Consider the following 19,521-nt stretch of genomic DNA (forward strand, 5'->3'; position numbering starts at 1 on the left):
CTATAGCCTATTTGCATTTAAAATTATGCATCTAAACTGGGTGCAGTGGCTCACGCCTATAATCCCAGCACTTTGGGAGGCAGAGGCAGGCAGATCACTTGAGGCCAGGAGTTCAAGACCAGCCTGGATAACATGGTGAAACAACGTCTCTACAAAAAACAAACAACAAAAAAACAAAAAACGAATATCCCAGCTACTCAGGAGGCTGAGGCACAAGAATTGCTTGAACCTGGGAAGCGGAGATTTCTGTGAGCTGAGATAGTGCCACTGCACTCCAGCCCGGGTGACAGAACAAGACTTTTTTTTTTTTTTTTTTTTTAAACTAGGCGTCTATCTATACATTAATCAATCAGATTTGGTGCACACATAGAGTTTTGGCATCTACTTATTCTCTCTCTCTCTCCATAAAATTCCAGTTCAAGGATCTGTGTCCGACCATACCTAAAACCAAGTTAATATAATAAACTGAGCAATTATACAGATGTTGAACATATACATTTTGTGGTAAAATATGCAGGAACTATCCATGCTTGGTACTGAACTAGCAGCTTTGCTGATGCATTCTGCCCTGGTCATTCATTTTCTTAGCTCCCCAGTGAAGAGTCTCTTTTCTTCTTATCTTTAACAAATAAGGATTCAGAGAAACAGAAATAAGAGTGATCAGCATGTTCTGACTAGCCTTTCAAGTCCTCTAAAGAAGCCAGAAGAACATGACTGTGAACACTGAACCTGCTAGTTCCTAACTTACCGGGCTTAGATGTGACTCATCTTCACTGGTTCTTGAATTATCTTGCTGGAGAAGTTCCTCTCTGGGTGTGAAAAGATTGCCAGGGTGACTGCTTCTCACTAGTTTTTCTATCTTTGCTGTTCTGCAGATAACCTTGTGTGTGTGTCCGGAAACCTCAAAATCATTTTTGGGGAATATGCAGCAGATTTGGTTTTTCTCAGAGCACCTCCGAAGCTGCTGAATGCTTGCAGGCACAGAGGTCTCCTGGTTCTCAGACTTTTCCACTACTCCCTTTTCTGTAAGTAGAAATTGTGGTGAACCAGGTGGGGCAAAGACATACTAGCAAATTGAAATTTTTATGTAAATGTTTTTTTGTGCACTGATACTGCCAGGGGAGATGTTAGGTAAAACACTGAGCAGACCTCAGACCTTTTGTTGCAAGGCGGTACAGATAGCATTGACTAAAGGAGGTCTTTGTAGCCATCGGAGAGCTGTTTGCTTCGTGATGAGGTAAGCACCCTTTAAACATTCTTGCTCTTGCGATCTAGAATTTAAATTGATGCCAAGTCCGGGAGGGGTAGAATAGTGCTCCAGTAATTACCCGGGGAGGGGTTGGGTCCTTTGAGCTTGGCAAATGTATTTATTATGTAGTTTGGCACATTTACCCAAGGCATAATATTGGCTTGGGCAAGCGGCAGGATTTCAGCACTGGGGTGGAGGGTGAGCACCAGTGAGTTGGCCGAGAGCCATCTTTGAACTCCACATTTGCTCTGGGTGATTAAAGGCCATATGAAATTAATGGAACCAAACTAGGTGACCTGTGAACTCTCTGTCCCCCTTACAGCAAAGTCAAATGTGGGTGGGAAAGAGGGCAGAGGGGAGGGAAGTGGAGCTCACATCCCCTGTCCCAGAAAGTAGCCGAGCTAGGTTCCTATTGTCCAGTGACACACACAGTCACTCCTCGTTCTCCCCTCCTCAAAAGGAACAAGACCCTTCCTTTCCTTGATTCTGTCCAGTACAATCAGTCTCACCTACCCACACACACCCTTCTCTTCGAATTTCTCTCTTCTCTAAGGCATAAGACTTGTGGGGGTGTGCACACACACATGCACACACACACCCCCTCACACACAGCCGCTGACCTGGAGGTGTTAGCCACTCTGCAGCTGCTGTTCTTCTCACATTAATCTATAGGAATCAATGGACATTTCATTAGAGTAATCAAGTGCGGATGCATCCTGCATTTATATTCTGTCCCCCCACCCCGCTGCTTTCACAGACTAATTGGTCCTACAGCCAAGAGTACATGGATATTTTTCCCTATAGATGAATGTCAAGAATGGTTTTTTACTGCTGGTTGAAATACCTATCAATACGGTGTCTGTATAAAAGCCTTCGCCCATCAAAGCCGCAGAGCTGTTGATAATACATTATGCACTCTTGGTTCTAATGCATCTCACTTCCTTTTTTACACCTTACTGCACATCCATGTGCCATTTATGTTTGTCTCATTCAAAGAATTAACCAGCTTTGGACTGCCTTTGTTTTAATGTTTAGCCCCAGAAACAATGTGTACCTCTTTGTGTGTGTTGTCGACCATTACAGGGCGGCCTGCAGTAAGAAGCCAGAAAGGGAAAGTGGCATGGCGTTCGTTTGGCGGCTGCCTCTTTCAGCTCTGTTTTTTCCTTTCTCACCATTAAATACACTTTTTCTTGCCAGCATTATGTGCCAGGTGAAGGGTACAGAGAACATCTTTGTTCGGAGTAGACTTTTTTGTGACTGTGGTTGATAAAGCAGACAGACAAAAGAGGTTCCTGTTTCCCTCCTCCGTAAACGTGTGGCCAGGCATGGTAATGGTCCGAGGCTGATGGGAACAGAAAGGTCAAATGGATGAAAGAGCCTCGGCTTTAAAATATGTGCACGACTAGAGGCGGTGACCGAGCTGAGTACTGTGGTCTGGGATAATGACCGGAGGCTCTGTTCATCCCTGACCCTTATCCCCAACCTTGTCTGCCTGTGGCACAGCCAGGAAAACACTGGGAAAATTAAAGATGGGAATAGGCTCTTGGAGAAATTTGCAGGCTTTGCTGACTTCTAGAAAGTGGGGAGAGGGTTGGATTAGCAGATGAACTATTTTCTGAAGCTTTTTTTTTTTTTTTTTCCCTAGCCTGGATATTGAAGGAAGAGGTGTGGGTGTTCAGATAACGAGCTGGGTTGTCTCTGGGAGTAAACGGAAGGCCAGTGAGGGGAGTGTCAGGGTCAGTCATCTTTACTGCTATGTAGGGATTGAGAGTAGAAGAAAAAGCCAGAGGGCTGAGTTCTAGCGAATGCCTTTGTTCCACTTCATCATTGTTCTCACTTAACTCTGCTTTCTCTGCAAGGCAAATTTGTGGCACTCGGGAAGGTGGTGACTGCCCATTGCATTCTTGCTTTGACAATGAGAGGTCACATGGTACTGTTTCCAGTCATTACAGTAGTAAGCCAAGGAATGTATGATTGATTCCCCTGCAGGGTAGACTCAGAAGTACCTGGGCTTTCTCCATGTGTGGCCTTGGGCAAGTCACGGTGCCTGCCACCTTGAGCTTCTGTTTCCTCATCTGTAAAATAGTAATCATGTTAATACCCACCCTGAAGACCGTTGCAAAGATTGGAGTTCAAATATTCAGAACTGTTTTAAGAAATGAGAAATGGTGCATGAATATAAAGCATTGTGATTATGATTATCATATAAAATTTTTCTTTGGCAATGCAAATATGCTCTTAATAAACATGTATTTGTTGTATACCAAGTGCCATATGCCATGCTAGACAACTTTCCATCCACTCTCTTGTTTAATCCTCACTGGAGCCCTGTACATCACCCACATATTGCAAATGAGAGGTGAAATCATCCACCTCCCACCATTTGCCTCCCAATTCTGTGACCCCTCAGGTGCCTCTTCACCACATGCTGGGGTGGTTGCTCCCCACCCTTCCCGCTCCCTGCTTTGCATGTGGAACCTGGCGGCTGCTGGGGAGGAGGTGCTGTTGATGGACCCACTGGTGAACCCTCCGTCTACAGTGGGAGCTCTGCTCTATGTGTGTCTGCTCTGGGGGTGTGGTCAGCAGAAGACATATTCTCATCATCCCAAATGGAAGCTCGAAATCTGCTGTTAAGGAAGTTGTGTGCCATAGATGATGGTTACGTTGGCTTTCATGGGCAGCCCTGATAATTTTTACTAGCAATGCTGTGTCCTTGGGAAATGCAAGTCCAAATCACCTTTTGAGGCCTATCCAGATTGTAATTTGAACTTTGCACATGCTTTAAATTAAAAGCAGAGAATGGTTCAGATGGCTAGGGCTGTGGGCTTTCAATTACCACCATGGTTGAGGTCGTGAGACTAGCAAGCATCCAGAAAGCTTTGTTTTTGAGTTTTGGACCCAACTTATTTTCCAAGATGTTCGCTATACTATTACAGCATTTGTGGGCTCTGTTGATTAGAGCTGGGGCTTTCTCAGGGTCAACACAAAACCGCCTTAGCCATCTGTCCCTCAGGTGAGAAATGTTTATGTCTCTCCTGAGCTACCTGTGCATCTTGGGCCTTCTCTTGTGCCTTCTTGCGCTGCTCTCATTTCACAGTCCCTGCAGACTTGGGCCCGGTATTAAGAGCTATGCACAAAGCTACTTCTGCGGATTCTGCAGATCTCATCCTGCCTCCAGCAGAAGACTGTGGTTTGCAGAAGTAGAGGAAAATACTTCTTCTCACTGACTTGACCTTCGTGGAATTGCGAAAGTGATAATGAAGACCAGAAGTGACTTTCTGGTGTGTAAAATCTCAAGCCTTGGATATTCATGGATGCCAGATCCATGGATTAATAAAGAAACAAGGTCAGCCGGGTGCGGTGGCTCAAGCCTGTAATCCCAGCACTTTGGGAGGCCGAGGCGGGCGGATCACGAGGTCAGGAGATCAAGACCATCCTGGCTAACACGGTGAAACCCCGTCTCCACTAAAAAATACAAAAAAACTAGCTGGGTGAGGTGGCAGGTGCCTGTAGTCCCAGCTACTCGGGAGGCTGAGGCAGGAGAATGGCAGGAACCCGGGAGGCGGAGCTTGCAGTGAGCTGAGATCCGGCCACTGCACTCCAGCCTGGGCGACAGAGCGAGACTCCGTCTCAAAAAAAAAAAAAAAAGAAACAAGGTCTTTGGTGGTCTATGTCCCAAACTTTCTGAAGTGGATTTCTCTGAAGGTAACCAAATTCTCCCTTACCTCATGACACTGGTGGCACCTGGTCATGAGGTAGAGAAGATTCCTGGGTGAAAGATCACGGGGCTGCCCACATGACAGTAGAGATACAGTAGAAACTGAATGGCTTACAGAGTCGGTCAATCATGTGGATCCCTGAACCAGTGGTTCCAAGTGAGATGTGTAATTTTGGGATGATTATAGACCGTAACAAATCCTCACTTTATGCATGAGTAAATGAAGAGAATAATTGTACCTATCTTACATGGTATTGTGAGAATTGAGTAAGATTGTATACTGAAGTAAGGTTAGCATTGTGTCCAGAATACTACCTCAATAAATATTGCCACTTATTATCTGTAAGTTTTTATTAAGATTAAATGAGTTAATATGTAAAGCACCTGGAATATCTCCTTACAGACAATAGGCCCTTTTTAACTATTGGGAGTCCCTTACCCCCACCGCAAAAGAAAAGAATGTAAAAAATTCTTACATCCATTTCTGCATGACCTTTCTCCTCCAAAATCCTTATGGTTTGCCCAAGAGGGAAACACAAGACAATTCCTCATTTTCACTGACATCCTGTGAAGCAGATTTCCCTCCCTGAACTTTATTTTAATGTCTGTGCACTTAGCAATCTTGCTGCACTGTGTACATTACTGAGACAGTTTTTTAGGGAAATTGAAGCCAGGGGAAGATTCTGGGAATTGCATAGTGCTTGGTCACAAGAATTCCAAGGGGCTTTCTACTTCATTTTACTAGCAAACATCATTGGAACTCAGCTGATTCCTGAAGGCTGTGGGGTTTGTCTAATTTTCTTCAGGAATTGGACTGAAAGTTGCTATGAAATTCTCAGTTCAGTGTCTGGGCTGTCCTCCTATGTGCACTGCTAGCATCTTGACTTAGTAATGTAGTGATTGGTTTATTCACTAACTCTCTTGAGAAACTATTGTCTGCTGCTATTCAGAGACAAATTCCAATTTGTTGCCGTGAATATGGGGAGGAGATGAAAATATAGGAAGACAATTTGGAGGATAAAATGTGAGGGAGAAACTTCAGTTCTGGGCACTCAGAGAGCAAGACAATAAGGTGGAGAGAGTGGTAGCTGGGAGGGGAGCAGGAAAGGGCTTTTGCAGGAAGAAGTTCTGCAAAGAAGCTATTACAGAGGAGGCAGCAGAGCAGAGAGGCAAAGAGGTGGGAGACAGGATCACACTGAATTGCTGGTTGCCAATGTAAAGGGGAAGAAATTGACAATGCTGAGAGCCAGGCCATGTGAGCAGCACCTTCTTCTGTACTTGACCCTGTACTGAGCACACACAGCTATTGCTGCCCATGTTACATGTCTTCTCTGAACCCTCCATCTTTGCTCCTTATAGTAATAAGCAAAGATAACTTCTAAATGTTAGATCTATTCTTAAACAAGATAACAAATCCTGATAGTAGAAGCTACTGGTGTCCTGCTCACACCCCCTCCACACTCATGTTCTAAAAAGGCTGATGGCTTCCTACTGAGGCTGTCGGTGGCTGCAGGAGTGTGCTTTGCTGCCGCATAAGAAGGCCAGGAGTGCTGGAGGTTAATACTTTGCATGTATAGCCCTTGGTCAATGATGAGTGGGAGTTGCTGAACATGTATCCCAGCATCCTCACCTTGTATGATGTTCTGGCCCTGAGGAATTTCTCACTGTCTCTCAGAAGTTCCAAGTGGGACTGAGCCCCAGTTGCCCTCAGCAGCAATCTGTGTTCACTGATGCCCTCTGTATGCCATTCATCTCCTTCCTCTTTCACTTTCCCTCTCCTCTACCACTGCTTCCTGACTTCTCCTGCCAAATAAACTACTTGTACTCCAATCTTTGTCTTGGGATGTTTCTGGTAACACCAAGCAGAAAATAACCCCTATCTTCAAACATTCATTCATTCATTCATTCATTCATTCATTCATTCATTCATTCTTTTGTTCTTGTTTATTGACATCTCACTATGCCAGGTTCTGTCTACCTGCTGAACTGGGAAAGTTTCGCTTTCTTCTTCTTGTATCCATCCCCCCACTACTCCCCACAGGTCCTGGAAGACAGTCCGGCTCACAGGAAGTGCTCAACAAACACCTGCTAAATGAAAAGAAATAAATGCCTCCGTGGAAGAGCACTGCAGACCTTCTGAATTCTGAATTCAGGATTAGAGGATTTTGGAATGAATCGTGTTGTTTCCCACTGTGTGACCTTGAACAAAGTGCTTTGCCTGTGTGGATGTCACTTTGCTCATTGAAAACAAAAAAAAGAGATGGGTTTGAATTACATGATTTCTAAAGTTTCATCCAGGTAGGAGTCATGTGTGCAGTCATGGAGTATACATGGCCTTTCTCAAATATGTGTGTCTTTGTCCTCTTGAATAGAAATTCTAGTATGTGCTTGTGGCTCTGGCTGAACTCAGATCCTTTATTCTGCAGCAAAATCTATTACAGCAAAGGAAGTAGAAAACATAATCCAATAACATTTGGTTTGCAAACTGAATATTCATATGGCTTTGCTGTGGTGTTACAATTTCAGTTTTTCTGATTAGGATCATGAGCTGGAAGTTCATATATGCTGAATGCATCACTGGAGCCTCTCTTGCCAGGAAGAATGAAAACAAATCCTGGCTAAAATCCCAGCCTTGTTTTTTTTTTTTTTATTCTTTGTCCCTAGCAAAGGTGATTGTGGAACAACGAGATGGATTGATGTCCTGGAAAGTGATGAGGGAGATCGGGGCCCAGCTTCACACATCGCAGCCAGTGTCCTCCACTCTGACCTGGAGGGCACCACCTTGCAGTGTGAGGGGGCTCAGGCGCCACATCCATTAACTCCTTGGCTTCTCGTTTGAAACTGACAATGAGGTGACATGGGCAACTGTCCACATGGAACAGGACAGAGACCATCAACTCATTCCACATGGGCCACCAGACAGCACCTAGAGGTAATAACATTCTGTCAATAGTGACCTAGGTTGGATTCAAATCAGTGATTTAGGGGTGAAAGGCGCTGGATTCTATTATGAAGTGCCCTTAGCTATCTAGGGGCTGAAAAACCATTCCTTTACCACAGTTAATGATAGAATCTAAAAAGTCAGCCTAGTTTTTTCACTTCTTTTCTCCTTTTAAAAATTGAATACAACTTTGGATGATCTAGGAGTGACTCCAACAGTAGAACATGGTGGAGAAGATTAGTTAATATGCTTCAATTCAACTAAGTATACTGTGTGGATGTCCATAACACACATCCACATTGCTTTTTTCCTTCCTTTTTCCCCTTCTTCCTTCTTTCCTGCTTTTCTTTTTTAGTATAGAGTTTTCTGAACTGAATATAAGTACAGATTGTTGTTTGAATCAACTTTTTTTAAAGTTAAGGCCAAATTAATGACTCTCCAACAAGACAAACCTCTATTTTCAGGGGCTTATGAAGGACTCACCAAGAGTAAGTTGACTATTCCATATAGTGAGGCTAACAGAAGAGACAGTACTTCCATGTCAGGGCCCCACAGATGTTTGACCCAACCCAGGGTGGGAGAGTCAGACAAACCCTAAACTTGTGGGGTGAAAGTGAAGAGACCATTCCCCACATCTGTGTGTTTACACCATCAGCTGGAATGAAAGGGAGCTTTTCAAACCAAATGCTTCCTAAAGGTCAGGGGGTCCATTTTTCTTCCACCAGTTTGTTTTTCTTTCTTCTCCTCTGCTTATTTGAATGTTAACCTTGTAACTAATGACATGATCTTGGAAATAAATTAACAATTCAGCTAGGACTGCTTGAAAATTAAGATAAAATAACTAGAAAAGCTGTGGTTCTCTCTTAAAGACCAGAAACTAGAATGGTGATAATATTTTATACTGTTCATTAGGGCTTTGTATCTCTTTGTTCTTAAACTGTACCATCCCTTTAATCTGAAGATTTGAAAGTCTTTCTGAGACAGGCTTCCACTGCCTTCTGCAAGGTGCTCTGCGGTCAATAGAGGGTAATAAACACCCTCACTTTTCTGATGAATTTGGTGGAATTGGGGTGAAAGCTTGCTCTCACTCTCAGCTCTTCGTCCTCCTTATTTCTCCAGTATCATGTTTCCATAGGGCTCCTGGATCAAATATTATGCTCAAGATAATTTCTAAATCAGCCCTCTTCATGGCTGTTCAAAAAAAGCGTCAGCCACGAGGGCACAATCCTGGGGGCACAGCACTGACAGAGAAATTGGCAGCCTCCAACAGGGTAGGATGTTTAGGGATGTCAGAAAGGCTCATATGACTCTACATTCATCCATGATCAAGGCCTGAAATTCTGTGTAGAACTTCATCTCTTTAATATTTATCTCTATTACAATATAACTGAACCCAAGAGGACTGTCATATATTTTAGTGTGAATGGTCTAACAGGACACAATTGGGGGAGTGGGAATGGGGGTGGGGAGGAGTAGACAAAGAATGAAGGAACTCATCTGGACACCAGCTGAAAGTGGGGCAGAGGATAGAGTCTCTGGAAACCTCTTTGGCCAAAGAGAAATGTTACCTACTTTGCAGTTTTGCCCAAATAGGCTTAAGGTCAATTGACCCTGCCATCATGGTCTGGCACACTAGTGTTTTATGGTTCTCAAGCTACTGCATAGGTACTTCTAGAACACTCCTCTGGGTTTCTCTGTCTACTGATTTAACCTAGTTAACAAAGTATTTTACATGTGAAATGCTTGGCTAAAACTCAGCTCTCTCTGCAAATGTGTAAAGATATTTCAAAGAGCCAAGAAAGACTGTAACAGCAGCACTCAGAGAAGCCCTTGAATAATAGAGCATGGCTGTTATTTTGGCAGAGACTAGAGAGAAGGCATTTGTGGTTGGAAGCTATTTGTAGATGGGAATTCAGGGAGGCCATTTGTGTAAGACAAACCTACAGTGGGGTGCATACCCTTTCCACCCTTTGCTCACTCTCCCTTTCCCTCATTTATATAGCGTGCATAATTCACAGAGCATATACATTCATTATTTTATTTGAGCTACACAGCTTCTGTATAGAAAAATCTGGAGAGATTTAAGAAACAAATAAACATTCCTCTCCTTCTTGCTTTGTTCGTCCCACAAAGAGACCTGATCTATCCGTTCAGAGCCAAATGGATGTAATTAGGTGAAGAATCGCTTTCTCTCTGTATCTGAGCAAATATGTTTTGCAGTGCACCAATTTCTCAAGGGCAGTGGGCTGGGACGGCCAGTGACTGCTGGGGGATGGCTGCTGACCTTCAGGCCAGGCCGACTTTAATTTGCAGAACACTGCAGGTCCCAGGAGGCTCTTCAGGCTAGGCCACACAATCAACCCGAACCAGCAGCCTGCTGCTGCCCAGCTGCACCTACCACCCTGCAGGACATGAAGACGTAGCTAACTAGACATAGCTGCTGCACGGACTTCGGAATTATGAATTGAGAAATTAAGCATCATCAGAATTCAGCCCTTTATACAGCAGCCAAGAAGCCTTGTTGTCTCAGTGGTGCCTCTTTCCAACTGCATTATTTAACAGGAGAGTCTCTGTAGATGTTGCATCTACATTCCAAGTTTTGATTTCATATCCTGTGTGCTTATTTCAAAAAGTGATGCTTAAAGGAAACATGACAATTAGATCTAAATTATGTGAATGGCCTGAAAAAGAAATACTGGCTTAAAGCAATGATGTTTATCTTGGGGTTGCAAAATTTTTGGATATGGGAGACTCCTGCCACCTCTAGATGAGAAAGGAACTGAAATGTCTCCCAGCTGATCTGATTATCACAGTCAACTTAATGACCTGGTCGGGCTGCCACATGATCAGTCCAGTTGATTGCTGCGTAATCGATTGAAATGATAAAAAAAAAAAATAGCAGATTGCCTGGGCAGGGACGAGTTCAGTTATGGCACCCAGACACTGCCTTTGTGTGTACGCTTCCGTGTGTGTGTGTGTGTGTGTGTGTGTTTGCTTACATGTAAAAAAGTGTGTATATTCTGGTGCTAAAATAGTCTCAACTCAGAAAAATGAAAGACAGACAGCAATTGAAGACAGTTAAAGCTTGTGTGCCAATTTAAGCCATATAATATTCAGACAACCTAAATGTCAGGGATAAAAAACTGTAATTGTTGCTATTACATAGGGGCAATGGGATTAAATGTCAATAAAATGGTAACCACCACATGTTGTTAGATGGGAATTTGAGGAAGAAAATTATCTTGAATGCACACTACATATAGAAAACAACAGGAATGTAAATAAAAGGGCAGTGTATTATTTTTGGATGGGCTGGGTCTCAAACACAGAAAAAATGATGATATCCTTTGTATCCTTGGTAGTTTATACTTGACTTCCTATAGTACTTATTTATGACACTAAAAAACCCCAAAAACCTAAAACCAAAAACTGTTTATATGTCTGGCTTCCTACTAGACATTGAGAGTATTGGGGCCAGCAGCAGTCTTCTTTTTATTCTTTATAATGATAATAATAGTTTACAGAGCACCTGCTACAGCTAGGCACTCTTCTACAGATAACCCATTTAACTTTCATAACCCTAAGAGATAGATACTATTATTAAGTCCATGACATAGATGAGGAAAATAAAGCACAGAGAGGCTGAACAACTTGCTCAAGATCACAGAGCTTGTTCATGGTAGATCCAGGATTCAGGTGCAGGCAGTCTGGCTCTAGAGTATTCTGAAACACTCTACTGTCTCATTCTTTGCAATACTTACACTGTAAATGGTATGTGCTCCATAATGTTACTGAATGAAGGTGTCAGCCAGGAAAGCTCAGCTTATGCCTTTACAACTATAAACATCAACATATAGGAAGAGTTAAGCAATCTAGTTTTTCAGTCTCAGAGTGTGCTCACCTCTAGGGTTATGTGGACAGTCTATGGAGGCCAGAATGACAATTCTGTGGGTATAAGCTCATAATACTTGCCTTAAAGGTGTTTAATAAGTAATGGTTATTTTTCTGCTTCTTCTAGTCTTTTTTAATTTGTACTCTGCTTTTCAGAGATTTGATGTAGTGTATAAAACACATACCGTACAATAAAATAAAATTAAAAATTAAAGTTATACCAAATATGAATACAATAGAATATAAAGGGGAAGGGAAAGGGCACAAACAGGCAGATCTTACAGTTCTACTAAAATATCATACTTGCCCACTGAAGTTGACACTGAGCTTTCTGGTAGCCAAGGCAAAGAGATATGAGTTACATGTTTACATTGCCTATGAGAGAAAGTACTGAGGGTGGGGAAGGAGGAATACACTTGTTCCTCAGGGAAAACAAAGATAGTCTCAAAGATAGTTCTCATCCTTATTAACATATGAAGACTATGGAGTGATTAAATAGACAATGTCCTCAATAACTTTATGAAAAAAATGTAATATACTTCAGAAACTTGTTTTCTATAAGTATGTCTTTATTTAAGGCAAGGGAAAGGCCATAGCACAACTCAGTGAAGGCAATTATGTGAGAGGCTAAGAAGGTAAGAAAGACAAATTTTAGATAGTGTGGTTTGATCCCAAGATGCAGTCCTCAATAGTTAGATTAATGGTTAAGTGCCCTGTTGATCCAGTAGAGGTGGTACAATACTAAAAGAGAAGTAAGCCTAATGTCTTATAATTTTGCTTGTCCTAAAAAATTTAGTGATTGGAAGTTCACAGTTACATGCTTTGGCGGGAGCCTAGTGTGCATGTACTGTGATTTGCTGATTAAGGAATAATTCAAATGCCTAAAGTTCAGCTGGGCAGATGGTAGATCTATCTCTTCTGTGAACATTAGCCTATTCAAATGCTCACATAACTGGGCAGTCTTCAAATTCGACATGGAGTGCTGTGATGATGATGATTTAGCCAAGATTCTAATTGGAAAGATAAATTACTTATGGCCTCTCATTTTGAGTTTACATTGACATATTCACTCTCCCTTTTCAAACAAACCTTTTTTGGCCCTTATCTTAAGTGACTATCTTTTCAGGAACAAACACAACTTAAAATTTTAAAAATTTATTTATTTTTCATTTTATTTACAATTGACACAAAATAATTGTACATGTTTTTAGGGTACAGTGTGACATTTCAATATATGTGGACATCGTATAATGATCAAATCAGGGCAGCTAGCAAGTTCATCACCTCAAACCTTTACCACCTTTTTGTGGCGATAACTTTTAAGACCTTCTTTTTATAAGCTATTTTGAAATATACGGTACGTTGTTGTTAGCTATAGTCACTCCATTATGTCATAAACACCAGATATTATCCCTTTGTTGGATGCATGTTTGCAAATATTTTCTCTTGTTCTGTAGGTTGTCTCTTAACTCTGTTGATTGTTTCCTTTGTTGTGCAGAAGCTTTTTCATTTGATGTAATCCCATTTGTCTGTTTTTTGATTTTGTTACCTGTGCTTTTGAGGTCCTATCCAAAAAACCCTTGCCCAGACCAATGTAATGAAGCATTTCCCCTGTGTTTTACTCCAGTTGTTTTATAGTTTTGGGTCTTATACTTAGGTCTTAAATCCAAATGTCTGAGTTGTTTTTGTGTAAGATGAGAGATTCTTCTGCATGTGGATATCCAGTTTTCCCAGCAGCATTTATTGAAAAGATTCTCTTTTCCCCAATATGTGTCATTGGCACTTTGTTGAAAAGAGGTTTGCTGTAAATACATGGATTTATTTTGGAGTTCTCTATCCTGTTCCATTGGTCTATGTGTCCATGTCTGTTTTAATGCCAGTATCATCCTGTTTTGGTTACTATAGATTTGTGTGTGTGTATGTATACATATGTATAGACATATGTATACATTTACATATACTTGTAAATGCACATACATATATAAATATATAACACATTTGTATATTATATAAACATATATTTATATATAAATATATTATATAATATATATTATATAATATTGTTATATATTATATAATAATGTTATATATTATATAAATATACATTATATAATATTATTCTATATTATATATAAATATATATAACATTATATAATAATATTATATTATATATTATATAAATATTGCATAATAAATATATAACATATATTTATATAAATATATAACATGTTTATATAATATATAACATATGTTTATATAATAAAGAACATGTTTATATACTATATAACATATGTTTATATAATATATAACCTATATTATATATGTTATAATAATATATATTATATTATATATAAATAATATTAAAATAATATATATTATATAAATCTATATTTTTATATAAATATATATATTTATATAAATATGTGCATATGTTTTTGAGACAGGGCCTTGCTCTGTTGTCTAGGCTGGAGAACAGTGGTGTGATCATGGCTCACTGCAGCCTCGACCTCCCAGGCTCAAGTGATCCTCCTGCCTCAGCCTCCTGAGTAGATGGGACTGCAGGTGTGTGACACCACATTCAACTAATATTTTTGTGTATCTTTTGTAGAGATAGGATTTTGCCATGTTTCCCAGGTGGGTTACAAACTCCTGGGCTCAAGCAATCTGCCCACCTCAACCTCCCAAAGTGCTGGGATTACAGGCCACTGTGAGCCACTGTGCCCAACCTGTAGTATATTTTGAAGTCAGGTAATGTGATGCCTCCAGCTTTGTTCTTTTTGCTCAAGATTTCTACGGCTATTTGGGATCTTTTGTAGTTCCACAAAAATTTTAGAATTGATTTTTCTATTTCTGTGAGGAATGTCATTAGTATTTTGACAGGGATTGTGTTGAATCTGTGGATTGCTCTGGGTTGTATGGACATTTTAATTATATTAACTCCTCTAATCCATGAACACAGGATATCTTTCCATTTTTTGGTGCCTTATTCAATTTCTTTTTTTTTAATTTCAAGAAGTTAGTATTTACTCTGATACCAAAGCCAGACAAAGAGAGCACACACAAAAAAGGAGAAAACTGCCAACCAATATTCACCATAAAGATGCAAAATCCTTAACAAAATATTAGCAGATAGAATTAGTCAGTATATAAGAATTACACAACATGGTGAAGTGGGGTTTATTTCAAGGATGCATAGCTGATTTTTTTCTTTTAGTTTTTATTTTAAATTCAGGGGTACTTGCAGTACAGGTTTGTTACATAGGTAATCTTGTGTCATGGGGATTTGTTGTATGGATTATTTTGTCACCTAGGTATTAAGTCGAGCACCCATTAGTTATTTTTCCTGATTTTTCTCCCTCCTCCCACCCTTCACCCTCTTCTAGGCCCCAGTGTGTGTTGTTTCCTTCTATGTGTTCATATATCCTCATCACTTAGCTCCCACTTATAAGTGAGAATATGCAGTATTTTGTTTTATGTTGCTGCATTAGTTTGCTAAGGATAATGGCCCCCAGCTGCATCCATGTCCCTCCAAAGGATATGATGTCATTCTTTTATATGGCTGCATAGTATTCCATGGTGTATATGTACCACATTTTCTTTATCCAGTCTACTATTGATAGGCATTATGTTCCATGCCTTTGCTGTTATGAATAGTGCCGCAATGAACATACATGTAGATGAGTCTTTATGATAGAACAATTTATATTCCTTTAGGTATGTACCCAGTGATATGGTTTGACTCTGTGTCTCCACCCAAATCTCATCTCAAATTGTAATCCCTACATGTTGAGGGAGGGACCTGGTGGGAGGTGATTGGATCATGGAGGCAGTTTCCCCCATGCTGTTCTTGTGCTAGTGATGGAGTTCTCATGAGATCTGATGGTTTTAAAAGTGGCAGTTTCCCATGTGTTCTCTCTCTCCTGCTGCCTTGTGAAGATGGTACTTGCTGCTTCTTTACCCTCTGCCATGATTGAAAATTTCCTGAGGCCTCCCCATCCATGGAAAACTGTGAGTTAATTAAACCTCTTTCATTTATACATTATTCAGTCTCAGGTATTTCTTTATAGCGTGTGAAAATGGACTAATGCACCCAGGAATGAGATTACTGGATTGTATGGTATTTCTGTTTTTAGGTCTTTGAGACCTCAATTGTCACACTGTCTTCCACAATGGCTGAACTAATTTACACTCCCACAAACAGTGTTTAAGCATTCCTTTTTCTCCACAACCTCTATAGCATCTGCTATTTTTTGACTCTTTAATAATAGTAATTCTGCCCTGTATGAGATGGCATCTCATTGTGGTTTTGATTTGCATTTCTCTAATGATCAGTAATGTTGAGTTTTGTTTCATATACTTGTTAGCTGTATGTATGTCTTCTTTTGAGAAGCATCTGTTCATGTCCTTTGCCAACTTTTTAATGGGGTTTTTTTTTCTTGTAAATTTGTTTAATTTACTTATAGATGTTGGATATTAGACCTTTGTTGGATGCATACTTTGTAAACATTTTCTTTCATTCTGTAGATTGTCTGTTTACTCTGTTGATAGTTTCTTTTGCTGTGCAGCAGCTCTTTAGTTTAATGAGATCCCTATTTGTCAATGTTTGTTTTTATTGCAATTGTTTTTGGTCTTTGTCATGAAATCTTTGCCCATGCCTGTTTCCTGAGTGGTATTGCTTAGATTCCCTTTCAGGGTTTTTACAGTTTAGGGTTTAACATTTAAGTTTTTAATCCATCTTGAGTTAATTTTTGTGTATGATGTAAGGAAGGGGTCTAGTTTCAATCTTCTGCATATTGTTAGCTAGTTATCCCAGCACCATTTATTGAATAGGGAATCCTTTCCTTATTGTTTGTTTTGTCAGGTTTGTTAAAGACCAAATAGTTGTAGGTGTGCAGTCTTATATCTGGGTTCTCTATGCTGTTCCATTGGTCTATGTGTCGGTTCTTATACCAGTACCATGCTGTTTTGGATACCATAACCCTGTAGATTAGTTTGAAGTAAGATAGCATGATGCCTTCACCTTTGTCCTTTTTGCTTAGAATTGCCTTGGCTATTCAGGCTCTTTTTTGGTTCCATATGAATTTTATAATAGTTTTTCTAGTTCTGTGAAGAATGTCAGTGGTAGTTTAATGGGAATAGCATTGAATCTATAAATTGTTTTGTGCAGCAGGGCCATTTCTATGATACTGATTCTTTCTATCCATGAGTATGGAATATTTTTCCATTTGTTTGTGTCATCTCTGATTTCCTGGAGCAGTGGTTTGTAGTTCCTGCAGAGATTTTTTACCTCCCTAGTTAGCTATATTCCTAGGTATTTTATTCTTTTAGTGACAATTGTAAATGGGAGTTTGTTCGTGATTTGGTTCTTGGCTTGACTGTTATTGGTGTATAGGAGTGCTAGTGATTTTTGCACATTGATTTTGCATCCTGAGAGTTTCCTGAAGTCGCTTATCAGCTTAAGAAGCTTTTGGCTGAGATGATGAGCTTTTCTAGATATAGGATTGTGCCATCATCAGAGTAGTTTGAGTTCCTCTTTTCCTATTTGAATGCCCTTTATTTCTTTCTCTTGCCTGATTGCCCTGGCCAGAACTTCCAACACTATGCTGAATAGGAGTGGTGAGATAGGGCATCCTTCTCTTGTGCTGGTTTTTAAGGGGAATGATTCTAGCTTTTGCCCTTTTAGTATGATGTAGGCTGTGGGTTTGTCATGGATGGGTCTTACTATTTTTAGGTATGTTTCTTCAGTACCTAGTTTATTGAGAGTTTTTATCATGAAAGGATGTTGAATTTTATTGAAAGCCTTTTCTGAATCTATTGAGACAATCATGTGGTTTTTGTCTTTAGTTCTGTTTATGTGAGGAATCACATTTGTAGATTGCATATGTTGAACCATCCTTGCATTCTGGGATGAAGCCTGCTTGATTGTGGTGGATAAGCTTTTTGATGTGCTGCTTGATTTGGTTTGCCAGTATTTGGTTGAGGATTTTTGCATCAATGTTCATCAAGAATACTGGCCTAAAGTTTTTTTTCTTTATTGTGTCTCTGCCAGGTTTTAGTATCAAGATGATGCTGACCTCATAGAATGAGTTAGGGAGGAGTCCTTTATTTTCATTTTTTTGGGAATAGTTTCAGTAGAAATGGCACCAGCACTTATTTGTATATCTGGTAGATTCATCTGTAAATCCATCTGGTCCTGGGTTTTTTTTGGTTGGTAGGCTATTTATTACTGCCTCAATTTCAGAAATAATTATTGGTCTGTTCAGGGAATCAATTTCTTCCTGGTTCAGTCTTGGGAAGGTGTATTTTTCCAGGAATTTATCCATTTTTTCTATTTATTTATTTATTTATTTTTAGTTTAGGTGTTCATAATATTCTCTGATGGTTGTTTTGTATTTCTTTGGGGTCAGTGGTAATATCTCCCTTATCATTTCTGATTGCATTTATTCGAATCTTGTATTTCTTCTTTATTAGTCAAGCTAGCAGTCTATTTTATTAAGTTTTTCAAAAAATAAGGTCCTGGATTTGTTAATCTTTAGAACGGCTTTTCACATCTCTATCTCCTTCAGTTAAGCTCTGATCTTGGTTATTTCTTGTCTTCTTTTGGCTTTGGGATTTGTTTGCTCTTGGTTTTCCAGTTCTTTTAATTGTGATGTTAGGTTGTTAAGCTGAATTTTTTCTAGTTTTTGATGTGGACATTTGTGCTATAAATTTCCCTCTTAACACTACCTTAGCTGTGTCCCAGAGATTCTGATATGTTGTATCTTTGATTTCATTAGTTTCAAAGAACTTCTTGATTTCTGCCTTAATTTTGTTATTTACCCCAAAGTCATTCAGGAGCAGGTTATTCAATTTCCATGTAATTGTATGGTTTTGAGTGACTTTCTTAATCTTGAGTTGTAATTTGATTGTGCTGTGGTCCAAGAGACTGTTATGATTTCAGTTCTTTTGTATTTGCTGAAGAATGTTTTACTTCTGATTATGTGATCAATCAGTGCCATATGGAAATAAAAAGAATGCATATTCTACTGTTTTTTGGTGGAAAGTTCTGTAGTATTTATCAGGTTTGTATGATCCAGTGCTAAGTTCAGGTCCTGAATATCTTTGTTAATTTTCTGTCTCAATGATCTAATATTGTCATTGGGCCGTTAAAGTCTCCCACTCTTATATGGAAGTCTAAGTCTCTTTGAAGGCCTCTAAGAACTTGCTTAATGAATCTGGGTGCTCCTGTGTTGGGTACATATATAGTTGGGATAGTTAGCTCTTCTTGTTGAATTGAACCCTTTAGCATTATGTAATGCCCTTCTTTGTCTTTTTTGATCTTTTTTGATTTAAATTCTGCTTTTTCAGAGACTGGGATTGCAACCCCTGCTCTTTTCTGTTTTCCATTTGCTTGGTAGATTTTCCTCCATCCCTTTATTTTGAGCCTGTGTGTGTCATTGCATGTGAGATGGGTCTCTTGAATATAGTATACCTAACCTGTTTCTTTATCCAGCTTGCCACTCTGTCTTTTAATTAGGGCACTTAACTCATTTACATTTAAGGTTAGTTATTGACATGTCTGGATTTGATCCTATCATCCTGATGTTAGCTGGTTAGTTTGAAGACTTGTTTATGTGGTTTCTTTATAGTGTCATGGGTCTGTATACTTCATTGTGTTTTTGTAGTTAGCTGATAACAATCTTTCCTTTTCACATTATTGGTATCTTCAGGAGTTCTTGTAAG

The 19,521-nt window shown here is 39.7% G+C and overlaps 1 long non-coding RNA gene across 1 annotated transcript in view; it reads left to right on the top strand.

Annotated features, from left to right (window-relative positions):
* Positions 1-590: 590 nt before the first annotated feature.
* The window catches only part of LOC144329645 (uncharacterized), an 81,920-nt gene continuing 62,989 nt past the window's right edge, over positions 591-19,521 (top strand). The window contains exons 1-2 of the long non-coding RNA XR_013395254.1: positions 591-1,025; positions 7,632-7,899. This is a non-coding gene — a long non-coding RNA (uncharacterized LOC144329645). The remainder of the gene's footprint in view (positions 1,026-7,631; positions 7,900-19,521) is intronic.

This window comes from Macaca mulatta, chromosome 7 (assembly GCF_049350105.2).
Source record: "Macaca mulatta isolate MMU2019108-1 chromosome 7, T2T-MMU8v2.0, whole genome shotgun sequence".
NCBI lineage: Eukaryota > Metazoa > Chordata > Mammalia > Primates > Cercopithecidae > Macaca > Macaca mulatta.